Consider the following 12405-nt stretch of genomic DNA (forward strand, 5'->3'; position numbering starts at 1 on the left):
TGTATTATCAGACACATTAATTTGACACAGATGGTAAAATATAAAATAATGATCTTCAGTACACGCCATGGCCTATCCTTAGTAACCATCCCAAAAAATATAGGGTGGTGGCAGAGAACGTTTGATTGTACAATCCTGTAGTTCTGGTGTGGTACTGGATTTGTGATGTGTTCCTGAAAATAAATCAAAGGTATACTCAATGAATTATTGAATACTTTTTGATAGAACATGGCAATATAGAAAAGATCAAATATAAGTAAAATATCATCACTACATGACAAATTAGAAAAGTATTAAGAATGTGCTGATTAGTAACATGAATTTTGTATGTAGAGTGAACCAGTCTGTTACCAATGAGATACGAGTCAACATCCAATGAAGTATACATGAGTAAAAGCACACATCCAGCTAATCTGATCAGATATTGCATCAAATTGTAAGTGACAAGCTGGAGATAGATGCTAGTTGTTAACAACTGTCATTTTGTGGGTGCATCTTCAAGGCATTAAGCATTCTCACAGCACCTTCACAATATATACATTTACTAATGTGGCATGACATAAATAAACAATCACAATTTCAAAAGAACAGCGATTTCTTCCACTCATTGGCTATAATTACTTCACTGGAAAACAAGTATTCACCCAAAAATCAAGCTCACACAATACTCAAAATTTAACAAAAAAATTACAAAAATGAAAACTTTTGATGTTGTAAATTTCACGTGACCTATATATCTAAAATGAAGACCTCAATACCAGTAACCCATACAGAATTCAAAAACTCAACACAATTTTCACTTGAGCTACACAGCTACAACAAAGCCCTTGATACCAGGATCCAACCACTCTAAAACATGGTGTTGCAAATTTCACTTCACCTACCTAGTGGTTCATAGTGTGGGTTCCTGTAGTCATGTCCTAGTTCATGAACCACGGGCAACGTATGAGTGGCCAAGTAAGTGGTCCCGACAGTCGGGATACCAGTTACTTTGGAATAAGGCTGGGCATCTCAGACATATTTTGAGTCGTGGTCACCTTTGTGCTCATACGGCAAAGACTATCAAATCCACCGGTTAGTCCCTCAGCCGTTAGGGGTAAAACCCAATGGGACTCGGGGCAAGTAAGGCTAGCAACCTGCTTCCCTGGTACTTTAAATATGATGCTGGCAACAATCAGAGTAAAATGCCTCGGACCTTTGGAGGTGACGGAGTCCCGCCTCTAACTGACAAACCAGGGACTCCTAAGATACGACTTGGCAAACAAATGGTAATGAGATGGGGAGCTATTAATATCAATGGGGGCTACTCTGGGAAGAAGGTAGAGCTGGCAGAGGCTGCAAGTAAGATGGGGCTGGACGTTTTAGCTGTTAGTGACATTCGGGTAAGGGGTGAGAAAGAAGAGGAAGTGGGAGAATACAAGGTCTACCTGTCAGGAGTCAAAGCTGGAATAGCACAATGGGGTGTAGGGCTTTACATCAGGAAAGAAATGGAACCCAGCGTAGTTGCAATAAGGTATGTAAACGAACAACTGAAGTGGATAGATTTGACAGTGTCTAGCAAGAAAATTAGGATTGTGTCAGTATATTCGCATTGTGAAGGGACAGATCAAAATAAGATGGATAGTTTTTATGAGGCACTCAGTGATGTAGTTGTTAGAGTAAAGGACAAGGACAGTGTTCTGCTCATGGGTGATTTTAATGCCAGGATTGGAAATCGAACAGAAGGGTATGAAAAGGTTATGGGTAAATTTGGAGTGGATATGGAGGCCAACAGGAACGGGAAACAACTCTTGGATTTCTGTGCCAGTATGGGCTTAGTAATGACAAACTCCTTTTTTAAACATAAGAACATTCACCGGTATACTTGGGAAGGCAGGGGAACCAGATCTGTCATTGACTATATAATAACGAATCAGGAATTCAGGAAGGCTGTGAGAGACACTCGTGTATTCAGGGGATTCTATGATGACACTGATCAATATTTAATCTGCAGTGAAATTGGGATTGTGAGGCCGGAAGTGCAGGAGGTCAGGTCCATATGTAGGAGGATAAGAGTGGAGAAACTTCAGGATAAGGAAATCAGGCACAAGTACATAACAGCGATCTCAGAAAGGTACCAGTTAGTTGAATGTAGTCAATTACAGTCATTGGAAAAGGAATGGACAAGGTACAGGGACACAGTACTAGAAGTGGCTAAAGAATGTCTTGGAACAGTAGTGTGTAAAAGTAGGATGAAGCAAACAGCTTGGTGGAATGATACTGTAAAAGGAAAAAGAAGGCGTATCAAAAATGGCTACATACAAGAACCCAGGTAGACAGAGAAAGTTATGTTGAAGAAAGAAACAAAGCCAAACAGATAATTGCAGCATCCAAGAAGAAATCGTGGGAAGACTTTGGAAACAGGTTGGAGACTATGGGTCAAGCTGCTGGAAAACCATTCTGGAGTGTAATTAGCAGTCTTTGAAAGGGAGGTAAGAAGGAAATGACAAGCATTTTGGACAGGTCAGGAAAACTGCTGGTGAATCCTGTGGATGCCTTGGGCAGATGGAGGGAATATTTTGAAGAGTTGCTCAATGTAGGTGAAAATACGATCAGTAATGTTTCTGATTTCGAGATAGAATGGGATAGGAATGATGATGGAAATAGGATCACATTTGAGGAAGTGGAAAAAATGGTCAATAGATTGCAGTGCAATAAAGCGGCTGGGGTGGATGAAATTAAGTCGGAACTCATCAAATACAGTGGAATGTCAGGTCTTAAATGGCTACAAAGGATAATTGAAATGGCCTGGGAGTCGGGACAGGTTCCATCAGACTGGACAAAAGCAGTAATCACACCAATCTTTAAACATGGAAACAGAAAAGATTGTAACAACTACAGAGGTATCTCTTTAATCAGCGTTGTGGGTAAAATCTTCGCAGGTATTGTTGAAAGGAAAGAGCGAGTATTAGTTGAGGACCAATTGGATGAAAATCAGTGTGGGTTTAGGCCTCTTAAAGGTTGTCAGGACCAGATCTTTAGCTTACAGCAAATAATGGAGAAGTGTTATGAGTGGAACAGGGAATTTTATCTAAGCTTTATAGATCTAGACCGGGTTCCTAGGAGGAAGTTATTGTCTGTCCTACAAGATTATGGAATAGGAGGCAAACTTTTGCAAGCAATTAAAGGTCTTTACATGGATAGTCAGGCAGCAGTTAGAGTTGATGGTAAATTGAGTTCATGGTTCAGAGTAGTTTCAGGGGTAAGACAAGGCTGCAACCTGTCTCCACTGTTGTTCATATTATTTATGGATCATATGTTGAAAACAATAGACTGGCTGGGTGAGATTAAGATATGTGAACACAAAATAAGCAGTCTTGCATATGCGGATGACTTAGTTGTGATGGCAGATTCGATTGAAAGTTTGCAAAGTAATATTTCAGAGCTAGATCAGAAATGTAAGGACTATGGTATGAAGATTATAATCTCCAAAACGAAAGTAATGTCAGTGGGAAAGAAATATAAACGGATTGAGTGCCAAATAGGAGGAACAAAGTTAGAACAGATGGGCAGTTTCAAGTACTTAGTATGCATATTCTCACAGGATGGCAACATAGTGAAAGAACTGGAAGCGAGGTGTAGCAAAGCTAATGCAGTGAGCGCTCAGCTACGATCTACTCTCTTCTGCAAGAAGGAAGTCAGTACCAAGACTAAGTTATCTGTGCACCGTTCGATCTTTCGACCAACTTTGTTGTATGGGAGCGAAAGCTGGGTGGATTCAGGTTACCTTATCAACAAGGTTGAGGTTACGGATATGAAAGTAGCTAGGATGATTGCAGGTACTAGTAGATGGGAACAATGGCAGGAGGGTGTCCACAATGAGGAAATCAAAGAAAAACTGGGAATGAACTCTATAGATGTAGCAGTCAGGGCGAACAGGCTTAGATGGTGGGGTCATGTTACACGCACGAGAGAAGAAAGGTTACCCAAGAGACTCATGGATTCAGCAGTAGAGGGTAGGAGGAGTCGAGGCAGACTGAGGAGAAGGTACCTGGATTCGGTTAAGAATGATTTTGAAGTAATAGGTTTAACATCAGAAGAGGCACCAATGTTAGCACTGAATAGGGAATCATGGAGGAACTGTATAAGGGGGGCTATGCTCCAGACTCAACGCTGAAAGGCATAATCAGTCTTAAATGATGATGATGATGATGACCTAGTTCAAACAAAGTCCTAGATACAACACTTTCACTTACTCTATCTAAACCAAAGTTCTCAGTACAACAAACAAAACCATGTTCACATGACCAATATTGGAAATGTATCCTTAATCAGTACCCATGATACCTACCAATAACATTCCAACAATTACTGAACACTAACAAGGAAATCCCGAAAATTCATGAAAACTTTCATCTCCATCAATTTCATTATACGCAAACAACTTCACCCATTGCAACAAGCAATGAGCTACTCATAAATATCTATATCTTCTTCACCACAGAAGAAAAAAGAAAAATATTAAATCTCTGACCACAAGAAACACACGGCACTAATATTTCCAGGCATAAAAATGAATTCATCAGCCAAAATATGCAAATTCAAAGTAACTCATCAGAAATCCAGCACAAATTCTTTCAATATCAACATGAAACATTCAGTTCATGTCAAACTACTTACTAAAAAACATAGAGCACAACAGAGAGCCACCAAATACTACAACACACAATCTACAAACACAAAGACTCAAAAACATCAAGGCTCACCAAGACATTACGGGTCAAAGCAGATGGGTGTAGCATCAGCACCTGACCTTGAGTGAATAACCTCAAGTTAGCCTCAGGTAGGAAATAGCGATGAGGCAATGACTGCCAACTGGCAAGAAAACATGACGAAATTATCAAAAATGAAACTTAATTACTGTTCGAACATTTGTTCAGAGTTTGCATGTTTTTGGTTCAACCCAAGAACACCAGTACTGCCTGCACTACACTTAAGAGATGTTTCTCACTGTACTGCCCCACAAACAGCATACTTTTATTCAATCTGTCCCACAGCATTTTCTTTCTAAGCAGCGCAGCTAGATCTAAAAATTGTCCATTCTGGCATTGAAATTCTAATACTTACATCCAAAACCATTTACTCCCTAGTGGTACTTATGATTAATAATGAAGAGTGAATTTACTAGACACTGATTTGATTTACAAATTTTCTGGATGTCAGGCGAGACATTCATATGAATCCTTACTTGCTATTTCAGCATCTTGTTTTGCAAATGTGAATTTCCCACAGTATCTCCAGTTTTGCTGCATTTCTCTTCCTGTTTTAAGCGAGCTTCATCGCTATATACTTCAGTGACTAAAAATAAAGTTCAACAACTCCATTACTTAATATTTCAACATGTTTAAACGAGAGTTACCTTTGAATAAGCCTTCCAACAGCCACTACAACAGTACTAAGTTGCATACAACACAGCTATGGAGCTACATCTGCCGTTTATAACGTTCATAAGCACCACACTACACGTGCAGCTTGAGTAGATACGTCTCAGTATTAAATAACTCCTATACTTTTATATTCTATGCGAAAATACGATATTCTGACCACAATCATTTTAACCCATCAGCTTGTTTGCCTCCGAGAATGCGAATGTATATTACGTTTCCTGTTTTCTCTCCAACAATTTTGCGTTCCGCTTTTCGTTCTTAGAAATCACAACACCACAAAGCCTATTACTGAGTTACTATAAAAGTTCCACGTGACATCTACCACCTCGACAAAAACAATAACAAACACAGATATTTCTGCCCGCCAAAAATTTCGCCTTCAAAGTTAATACTCGCTACGCCTTCAACTGAACGTGGTAACTTCTGCAAACTACGCCACTTCCCGTGTTTCGCTGTCGCTAGAGAGTGGTTTTGGACCACAATGATGTGTCTGTTACGCTTCCCAGCCGTACTACGTTTTGAAGCCATGGGGGCGTGGCTTGCTGCCATGACACTCTGACCAAAACATTGCCTGTGTGCTATAGCGCTGCGTATATTCAAGTCGCTAATATACGCATGTAACGTCATCAGTTTGGTTGTTTCAAAGTTTTTGTTTAAAATAAAATCTCATAAAGGCGAAATTCCGCGTTTCTTCTGATTAAAAATAGTTTTTAATGTAATATTACGAATAGCTAGTCTTCAATGTAAACGATACAATTTTGTTAATTCAGTAATCAACGTGTATCACAAACTACAGTCTATTCACCGAGAGCTGGGACGAAACCACAGTCTAACATAACAGTCGCGACACTTCGCCTTTATTTTGTTGCTACAGCGCCAGCAGCGCCCCAAGCGGCCGGTAGGTTGAACTGTGAGTTCGGCGCGATCGTGAAAGCGAATAGTGATTGTTTATTTTGATTTATACAATGGATTTTACCATCGGGAGCGTTTGTAGCGCAATAAATTACAGCAACAACAGGAAGAAGACAGCACAGCTGTCTTTTTTTAGGTTTCCTAAGGATCCTGGGAGGTATATACCATCATGTTACTGAACTGTACCTTCAGGATTCACATGCAAACTATATGTGTATAAATGATGAATGTTTCGTTTTAGGAGCAGAAAATGGCTAGTTAATAGCAGACGAGAAGACCTTATGAAGAAAGACCCAGTTTACCTGTATAATAATATTAGCTTTTGTTCGCTACATTTCGAACAAAACCGGTTCATGAGCGCAGACAATAACAAACTCATTTGGAATGCAGTACCCACACTGTTTGACATTCCAAATAAACCCCCTCAACCGACGATGAAGAAGAAACTGCCACAAAGATTCGACAGTCAATCTAAAGCTGTAAAACAGTCCTGTGACACAGAAGCAGCCAGTTCGACTCTCCATGTATCAGTGCCAGATTCGTGTGAATCATCAACACAGACCTGCTTTGACGATGAAGCGGTTAAATTAAGTGCAGCTGTTCGTGTCTTACAAAAGCGTGTGAAGTGTCAGAATGTGCAGATGCAAAACAATTACGGGACAAGGAAAGTGCCTACAGACAGATTGTTTGAAAATTATTAAAATATTTGGTTTTTCGTGAAATGTAATGTAATCAGCTCATTATAATGTTTTCAGCATATGTCTCCCAGTATTTGGCAGCTGCTTGTCCCACTTAGAATAATATAAAGATGAAGGCCGTACTTGTGGCAACAGGCAGCAATGACAAACACAGTAAGCCTACAGAAAGATAAACGAGCTGTCGATCGCTTTTGCATGTAGAGGTACGTGTCTGTGCTTCTTACATGTGAATCTGTGTGTTTATATTCTTTTGATATCAACGTGGTAAGCTGCAATTCTGTCCAATGTCACAAGTGTTTCTTCACGAATGTGTTGTAGCTTGCCACTCTATTCATGGTTTTTGTCCATACTTGCGCATATTTTAGAATCATTGTTAGAAACGTATATGCCTTCTGATACTACACGAACTCTTGGAGGCTAGAAAATAACTCGAATAAATCGGAAATTACGTAGGAAATGGATGCAAACAAACATTATGCTTATGACGCGTCTGACGTTCACCTTACCCGCCGCTTGGAGCGCTAGTGTCGCTCCATCTGTCAAACGGCAACAACTTTTACAGCAGTGAGTGTCGCGACTGTTATGTTAGACTGTGACGAAACATAAACAGTGTCACGTGAGTGACTACGCTCGTTTCCAGAGAAAGCATTCGGTGTTCACGTGATACGTAGGGGTGTGGAAAATCCTTGGCGCACGCTTTGCAGCTGGCGGCGTTCGGCTGGCTGCCGAGTTGTCACAGCGGACCGTGAGAAACCTGGGCAACAATGTACGAAATAAATTTAGCAATAATGTTAAAATAATGTTAAACTGAGTTCATTATGTCGAAGCAGTTTTGTTGTCATTCTGGTTGCTAACAAAACGCTCCATTCAAACACAATTAATTGTTAATTTTAATAACAATACCAGTAATAATAATGACAAAGGACGAAACAAGGTTCACTCTGTCGAACTGTTTTCGTTGAGGTTTATAACAAACCGCTCCTCTCTCTCCTCTATAATGCAGTCTAATTTCCACATTTGAGTTTCAACTTTTTCTACGACATGGAGGACGCACTTCTTCAAATCCTCTGCAGTCACTGTTCTTACAGCTTCTTCTAGCAGTACTTTAATTTCCGACATTTTGCATGTTTTGTTTTTCGCTGCAACATAGCCTTTGATTCTGTCCACACTAACTCGATGGCGTTTAATTCACAGTGGTACGGAGGAATTCTGAGAACAGTTTTCCCCGCATTCTTCGCCATTTCAGCTTTTGCATAATCGTTGTGCGCTGTTCTGTGATTTTTAACTATATCTAAAAGTTCTTTCTTCAACATACCGTCTTCGAAATCGATGTTTTTAGATTTTAGCCACTCTGATATTTCGTGGTTATTGGAATTCGCACTGGGAACTTTTTCTTTTCTCCGAGAATGGTACGGCGCGTTATCAAGAACAATAACCGCATTTTACCTGAAGCCGAGGAAGAACATCTTGAAACCACTTCTCGAAGGTTTCGGCGCACATCTCCTCATGATAATCTCCACTTTTCTTGGATTCGAAAGTCCACACACATACTTCAACGAACCCTGCTTTGCTGCCAATGTGTGCGATAATCAGACGTTTCCCTATACCTAATGGGCCCTTGCTTCCGGTGGATAATGCGGACAGAAACGCTTGTTTTGAGGAATTTATAGTGTCATCTACCCAGACGTAACTCCGGGTATGTCCTACGTTCACCCACGTCTTGTCCAAATAGTAACTGGGTCTGCCTTGATCTCTCAACCATTTAATGGTTCGAAGATAACGCCGCCTCCATAAAATCATGTCATACCTGTCTATAAGCATGCTGTCGCGCCCACGCTGGACATATTTGAAATTCATTCCTCTCAATAACTTATAAAATGTAGTTCTCAGAAAATTGCCCAGATCTGCATCTACGGTTTCGACTGTAAGCACTTTGTCAATTGTTGTCAATTCCTTACGAAAAAAAAAAATCATGTACTTTCCTTCGTATCGCATTTCTATCGAAGTCATCAACACATTCAGAAAGTTTCTGTCGTAATCTTCCTTTCTTGGGAGACTTCAAAGAGTGTGTGGCTTTGTACTCACTCATCACACGATACATTGAAGAATGTCCAACACCTGTAGCTGCAGCTGTTTTCGAAACAATGTCACTCATCGACTGCTCTGGATGTAACAGTTCTGTTTTATACACATTAAGCACCATGTGCTTTTCAGGAGAACTTAATGATTTCTTCTTTGCTCGCTTCTTTGGTAGACTCAGAACTGACACGTCGACCTCGCTCGCTGAATCCGTGGATGACATAATGAGGACAGCCGTATGTGATGCTAATGAAATAAGTGAATACATAAAATAAGAAACCATGCTATTGGATTCATACATAAACAGTGAATGCTCAGTGTGACTACAAATAGATATACTTACTCTAATGATCAACAACTAGTCTTTCAGGCGTCTTTTCAGAAGAACTTAAGATATCCCGAAATCGCCACTATACAACACCCACTGACGAGCTCCTCACACCTGCAACTGAGACAGCCACACTGACTGAGCAACGCGCCTGCGAACCGCACAATGCATCCCTCATAAAGAACAAACGGTTGCACCCATCGCATTCAAACAAACTACAAAATTAAATTCAAACCTTTATGAAACTTTTCTTGCTTATACCCCCACAAAAAAATTCAAAGGGGAAAAGTTTGTCGCTTACTATATTTCGGATGACGATTTGGTAAAAGTTCTGCATCAGACGTGAGATTTTAATTTATTAATTCACTATTACTGACTCTATTGGGCAGAAAATGTGCAGACGTCATCAACATATAGTAATAAAGGCAATTATAAAATTATTTTGCTGTGCGACACACAGTTTAGGAGATATGGCGTGATAAATGTAGAGTAACGCGAAAAAACAGCTTTTCCGGAAAACTTAAGTATTTCTCTTTTTCAGTGACAATAAATTTTAAAGTAATGTAAAAAAAGGTGTCGGAAGATAGTTCTCGGATCACTTTATCAAGTTCAGGCGCCAAATTATAAAAAACACGACTTTAATTTTGTAATTTCTGACGCCCCTGCCTTGTACACCCCTCTACGGCACCGCTGTGGTCACGCGCCTTGCCGTGTTTACAGTACGTCTCTTGTTTCGGTGAATGGAGTATAGGGTTCTTTCTTTACTTATTCTTACGATCATCTGATTGGACGAAGCAATGCCAGATTTACGAAAAGTGACGTCTTTTCCGATTTTCGTGACCTGTTTCAGATCTAAGATGGCGGCTACAGTAAAAGTTAAGCAAGTGTCCTTCCAAGAAAACTTAAATTTTGCCGTAAAAAAGAAATCGTGTGAAAATTGTAAAGACGAAATCAAGAAACTGAATGAACGCATAACGAGCTTACAGTTCATAATCGGCAGTTTGAAAACGGACATTTCGAAAATACAACAAGAAAATAGTGAACTGAACACGCTAAAACTTGTGCGAGATAGTTCGTCCGTTACGGAAAAGTGGTCTAATGTAAAGTGCAAGAACAGCAAGTCAAAAGCGCAAATTCGGAAAACCTGTGAAAGTTACGCAAGCTTTGTGCACGAAAACACATTTCAAGTACTTTCGATCGCCGATAGTGAAAATGCAACTTACAGTTCGCATGAACGATGGGAAAAGCAAAAAGGCACTTTGGGGAATAAGGTAAGAGAAGAAAATTTACTGACGCAAACAACTGTGAAGGAGGTCAATATAAATGTGCCGACCAAAAATTGTGTCGAAGTGTGTAGTAAAACAATACAAAACGATTCGAAAATTGTGAACTCCAATAACAGGAAACTGTTTGTGTTTTCAGACAGCCATGGTCGTGGACTTCCGACTAAACTAAAAGAAACAACTAAAACATTTTCGTGTGGTATAGTGAAACCGGGAGCCCCACTTAGCGAAATTAAAAAAATGACCGAATCCACAGAGGCAAAAAATCTGCATGATAAAGACTTAGTTGTACTTATGGGAGGCGCAAACGATGTCTACAAAAATGAAACAGCGAGTGCAACGCGCGATCTTAAACAGTGTCTGAGGAACCTCACTCACACTAACGTAATACTTGTCAATATTCCGCATGGATGGTCATGTGTTAACAGGGAAATAGAAAGTGCCAACAGTCAGTTTGCAAAAATCTGCAGACATTTTAAAAACGTGAAATGCGTTGATATAAGCAGTATTGGACGTAGATTCCACACGCAACACGGACTTCACCTGAATGGCTTGGGGAAAGAATATCTGACAAACCTGATAACCAGGGTAATAAAAAACCATCAAAATAAATTCAAAACCAAAACGATAATTGCATTGCCATCGCCTGACTCCATAACGAAAACGCTTCAAAAAAACTCATTAGAAACTTCATCAGCAGCAGCAAAACATGTAAAAAAAGACCAAATTTTAACAGAAAGAACAGTGGACATCGATTTCAACAACAAAAGAACTACTGTTCCTCAGCAGCCAAGTATTATTTTAGACGAAAATAACAAAAACGAGAAGACTCCAAGTTCACAAGGAAACACAGCAGTAGTGGTAGCACCAACATTTGAAGTGTCAGAAACAGCACCACCACCAACAACAACAAATAGAAGGCTGTTGGACAGAAGAAATGCTGAGCCTCCTTCTCATCTCAATGATTTTTTATGTGTGGGCCTGAAGAAAAAGAAGGGACAACAGTAGGTAGTGTCAGGTGTCTCCTGTCTCAAGGCAGACTCCAATGGATTCTCAGTCAGGTAACAGCACTAATAGAATGAAAAAGCAAGAGGAAGGCATCTCTTTCTTTCATCAAAACATAAGGGGCCTCTCAAACAAAACAGATCAACTCCTTATTAACATTAGTGAAAAGGACGGTATAAATAATGCCCAGATTTTGTGCCTAACTGAGCACCATGTTACTGATAAATGTGCCTTGCCATCTATAGTAAGTTTTACTTTAGTAACATACTACTGTAGGGAAAGTAAAGATAAAGGTGGAGTAGCAATTTATGTTAAGGATAGTGTAGCATACAAAGCTATAGATATTAAGAAATATTGCGTGGAACAACAATTTGAGGCATGTGCCACAGAAATAACAACTAAATTCTACCCAATAATAGTGTTGGCTGTCTACAGGGCTCCTTCAGGTGACATAAAAACTTTTCTGCATTCAATGGAACTCCTACTGTCATGGTTACTTCCAAAAGCGAAGGATATTGTAGTATTAGGTGATTTCAATATAAACTTTTTGACAGAAAATAAGAATAAAATAGACTTTGAGATTGTGATGACCTTACACAATCTGACATCAGTAATAAACTTCCCAACAAGAATTACATCCGACTGCCAAACTATGATAGACAACATTTTTTTAG

The sequence above is a fragment of the Schistocerca cancellata genome, chromosome 1 (genome assembly GCF_023864275.1).
Source record: "Schistocerca cancellata isolate TAMUIC-IGC-003103 chromosome 1, iqSchCanc2.1, whole genome shotgun sequence".
Classification (NCBI taxonomy): Eukaryota; Metazoa; Arthropoda; class Insecta; order Orthoptera; family Acrididae; genus Schistocerca; species Schistocerca cancellata.